Raw genomic sequence first — 5,035 nt, 5'->3', positions numbered from 1 at the left:
TATTTTTCTACTTTCACTCGTATTATTGTTATTTTATTATTTATTCATTTATTTTTGCATATATACATTTTCCTTTAAATTTGTTTATGTATCTAATCTGTTTATTTATGTATAGTTTATTTATATTAAACACTTTCACAAATTAGCATATTTGTATATTAGGTTTTCAATTTCATATATATATCATTAGTTTCAATTTGTTTTATTTGAAATTATTCTATATATTGTATATCTCTAATTCCTTTTTACATAATATTTATTTTTTAATAATCATTCATAAATCATTAGTTTCACTATTTTTTGTATATGTAAACTATTTCAAACATTAGCATGTGTTATTCATTTGTAAATTTTCCATCTAGTTTTCGAATTATTTTGTGTTATATTGGCTATTAGTGTCCATATTGTTTTGTATATTATGTGTGGCGTCCTAATTTTCATATTATCTCATATATTATTGTTGCATATTGTTTATTAGCCTTTTGTATTGTTATATCAATTGTTATTCATTTACGTTTGGAAATTTGTTATATTTCTAATTTGCCTCTTTGATTAGTCATATCCTTAATTTTCACTATTTAATTATTAAGGTTGGCTGTGAGCTCATTGTTATTGCATGCTTGTAAATTTGTTCTTTTATTTTCACGACTATAATATTTACACTCATTAAAAGATATATTATTCGTGTATATTGTCCCATATTCACTGTCGAAACCATTTTTTTGGAAAAACGGGGATTGACTTTAGTTTTTGAAAAGAAAACGAAAATTGGGAGTCGCCACCAATCTTTTTTTTTTGTTTAGGTGTGATCGGATCACCAAGAAGTTTGGTCATTTTAATAAAACATTTTGGTTTACTAAAACAACGATTTTGGTCTACGAAATTTGAGAAAACGGGTTCGGGAGTCGGTTACGTACGAGGAAGGATTAGCACCCTCGTAACGCCCAAAATTGGTACCTAATTGATTAATTAATGTCTTAATCTCGAAAATTGAAAAGATTTAAAATAAATTTTGAAATACGATCCCTTTTCATGAATGTTCGTTTTAAAACGCAAACTACGTAGAAATGAGCATCAAAGGTTTACTCGTCCCGAGATAGTAATGTGTCACATCCAGTAAGTTAGGACGCGATGTTTAAATCTTCGGGAGCAAGTTTGCCTTTAATCTTTATCGAAAGCTCGTGTATTTTGAAATCTAAAAGGATATTTGACTTTTTAGGTTTAACAAGAAAATCGAAACCCAATAAGTTAGGGCACGATTCTTCGAATTTCCTAAAACGCGAAATATTGCCTTATTTAAAAAATATATATTTTTAGTAATAGCGAATACAACATTTGAAGGCATGCACTTATTTTGTTTGAAATACAATAAAGCGATCTAAATGGGATAAATATGTTGGGGTTTACTACACAATATTATTTGAGCTAAGTAAAACAAAAGTGTAAAATAGAGCATGGAATAATCAAACACGAATTAGATACAATATTAATGAATGTCACAATATGAAGACAAATAATTTTTAGTACATGCAATGGCAATATTCATAATGTATATTACTTTTTAATACCCATCAACAATAAAATAACATGCGAAAAAATGATTCAAAGTAAATAGGATAAAAGTTTAAAGTTGATAACAAATGAAATAATTAAGATTTAAAACTCATAATACCAAAGAATGGTTCAAAATAAATGACATATGAAAAAGATTTAACATGAATAACATATAAAACAATTTGAAATAAAATAATATATAAAGCAAATTTCAAATAAATAATATGTTAAATAAATTAAGATAAATAATTCACAAAGTAAAATAAAAAAGGACCCTTTCAAATACATATAAAAGAGCTTAAAATAAATAATGTATAAATGAAAAATTTAAAATAAACAATATACAAAAACAGTTTAAATGAAAATTTATATATAAATATAATCCAAAGTAAAATTTTAAGATAAATAATTTTAAAATAAGTAATATATAGGAAGTTCAAAATAAATAAAAATAAAAAGAATTTAAAACCATTAACATGTAAAAGATATATACAAAAGTTTAATATAAATAACATATGAAATTTTAAAATTGATAATAGTAGAAAGGTTTATAATAAATAATAAAGAGAATTTAACACAATTATCATATAAAATGATACAACTAAATAAATATATAAAAATTTTAAAAAATGATATGTATATATACATATATTATTTTAGAATACAAAGATGTACATAAAAATTTTAAAATAATACATATAATAGTTTAGGAGAAATAACATTTGTAAAATATTTAAAATCATAATAATTTAAAAACCACTATATGTTTAAAAAATAGAAATAATGATAATAGTAATAATAATGTAAATAAATACAAAAAGAAAATATATAATGTAACAAAATCAATATAAGATTAATTAGTTTAATAATATGATGATAGCAATAGTAATAATATAATAATAATAAAGTAGAGAATAATAATAATACATTAATAAGAATAATAATAGTGTATTGATAATAACAATAATAGAAAATAATGATAAAGTAATAATAATAATAAACTAAGGAATAATAATAATAATAATAATAATAATAATACGATAAAAATGAAAAGATCTAGAAAAATTATAATAAAATAATAAAATCTGAAGTTTTAAAATTATAAAAAGGATATAGTTAAATAAATGGTAAAATAAAATAAAATAAACATAAAAAGGATAGATAAATAAATATAAAAGAAATACACTAGTAATAGTAATGCAAAGCTAATTAATTTAACAACGTGATAATAATAATAGATAAGTAAAATAATAAAAGGGAAATACGGGAAAATATATAAAAAGAAATAAATAATAGATGGATAGACAAATAAATAAATATTAGTAGTTAGAAAATAATAAAAATAACAAATATTTAAATGAAGATAATAAAAACGACAAATATTTGGAAAGTAAGCATTAAAATCCTTAATATATATATGAGGGATATATAATATAAAAATAGATGAAAAGGGAACAATAAAAAAACAAAATAAAATAAAATAGAATAAAAAATCGTGTAAACAAAATAAATGGAATAGCAATTAACATAAATAAATGAACGAATATCAACAAGACATTACTTTAAAAAAGGACTAAACACACAAATAATAAAATAACAAAAGATATTAAAAAGACTAACAAAAAAAATTGAGGTTGAATGGGCTAAGGATCGAATCGAGATTGAAATGAAATTAGGGGGTAAAATTTTAAAAAAATAAAATTCAAATAAGCGCGAATTATGACTTAAATGAACGTGAGAATAATATGGGAGGACCGAATGGGAAATTAACCCACACCATCAATTTTTAACAAGTACCAAAGTGTAATTAAAATAATATTCTGGGGCGAATTTTAAAAGAGTAACAATGAGCTGATTTGAAAGGACCAGAAAAGAGGAGGGACCATTTGCACAATTTGTCCCAAAAGTGAAAACCTGCAGATCATGGGGTTAGTGGCACCGTTTCATTAATTATTAAAAACTAAAAAAATTGAATGACCATATGCCATTTTATACCAGCAGCAAAACAGATCCTTACCACCCTTCCGTTTTATCCCTTTAGTTTGGGTTTTGGCCTCAACCTTGGAGCGCCACCGCACCACCATCGGACTTGGTGGCCGACTACGCGCAGAAGGGACACGATGAGAGGCTGGAGGTAAGTATTATTCTCCCTTTCATTCTCTTTTGAAACTGATTTTCTTTTTTGATTTCTTTTTCGTGTTTGATACCATATTTTTTTCCCCTTTCTCCCTTTGGAGTTCGAAATCGACGAGGGAGGGAGGAGTTCCAGCGACGTGATTCGGTAAATCCCTTTCCTCTCCCTTTTTATTTTTCGTATTTATGTAAAAAACAAAAATAAAAAAAATAAACTTAAGATTAAATAAATAATACGAAAATCACTTTAAAACTTTAAATCTTTTGCTTTTCTATTCCAAATTTTCGGAAGAAAAACCAGAGAGCCCCTCTTTATACAATCGATTTTCAGTGGCTTTATAGCCGAAATACATCGTTTTCCATCACTGTTTGCTACTGTTCTCTGTTGTACATTTCTTTGTGTGTTGCATTGCTTCTGTTCTTGTGTTCTTTGCTATGTTTGCCTTGTTTTTGGGTTATTTTGCAGGTCTGCTAGGAGTCAACGGGGCAGATTTCTGTTTTGGTGCAAAGGGGCGAGTGAGAGTCGACCCTCGGGCGACGTTCGCGCGAGGGCACACTTGGTGGCTGTGGCGCTCGAGAGAGAGCTAGGGTTTCTACCCTAGCTGAGAGTGGTTTATGTTTTTGGGCCTTTTGGGCCTCTAAATTTGGGCTTAGTTTTTTTTGTTTTGGGTTTCGATATTTTTTTTGAGGCCTGGTCAAATTTGGGCATGTACATTCACAAGTTCACCTTTTGTTCATTTTCAAATTTTTGTTTTAAAATTAATTATTTCATCTCGTTTCAAGTAAAATTAATGCCTTTTAAGCTGGTTTTATAATCATATCTTTAAAAATTCTATAAAACGAAGGCAAGGTTCGATGTTTGGCAATTCAGGGAATTGTGCCCTATCGTGTTGGGTTGCAATTTCCCGTTTGTTCAAAATAATCGAATATTCCTTTAGAATTTCACTCATGTTTTAAGGCAATGTTCGATGTTTGGTAATTCGAGGAATCGTGCCCTACCATGTTGGGTTTCAATTTTTCATTGAACTAAATAATTGGGCATCCTTTTTGCGGTTTTCAACCTATAAACTTTTGGAAGTCGAAATTTATCATGTTTTCGAGGGTATAAAGGATCGTGTCCTATCGTGCTGGATGTGATGCTGTATTCCTTTGGAACAAGAGAATTTTAACGACCAACTTGGGCTATTCAAATGATTATAAAAGGAACCACATTTCAAAAAACATTTTTAAATCTTAGACATAAGGACAGTGTAATAGCCAATTTTAGCCCAGAACACCCAAACCAATAAACCAATTAAACCCAACAATAAAGAGAGTCCATATAAAAGGTCCATTGCATATTAAAACC

The 5,035-nt window shown here is 27.0% G+C and overlaps 1 long non-coding RNA gene across 1 annotated transcript; it reads left to right on the top strand.

The window, feature by feature from the left end:
* Nucleotides 1-3,491: 3,491 nt before the first annotated feature.
* Nucleotides 3,492-4,450, top strand: LOC107893179 (uncharacterized). The gene is made up of 2 exons (XR_005907814.1): nucleotides 3,492-3,835; nucleotides 4,154-4,450. It is a non-coding gene; the product is annotated as an uncharacterized lncRNA (long non-coding RNA).
* Nucleotides 4,451-5,035: the final 585 nt, after the last annotated feature.

This window comes from Gossypium hirsutum, chromosome A13, assembly GCF_007990345.1.
Source record: "Gossypium hirsutum isolate 1008001.06 chromosome A13, Gossypium_hirsutum_v2.1, whole genome shotgun sequence".
Classification (NCBI taxonomy): Eukaryota; Viridiplantae; Streptophyta; class Magnoliopsida; order Malvales; family Malvaceae; genus Gossypium; species Gossypium hirsutum.
This window is presented reverse-complemented; position numbering and strand designations above follow the sequence as displayed.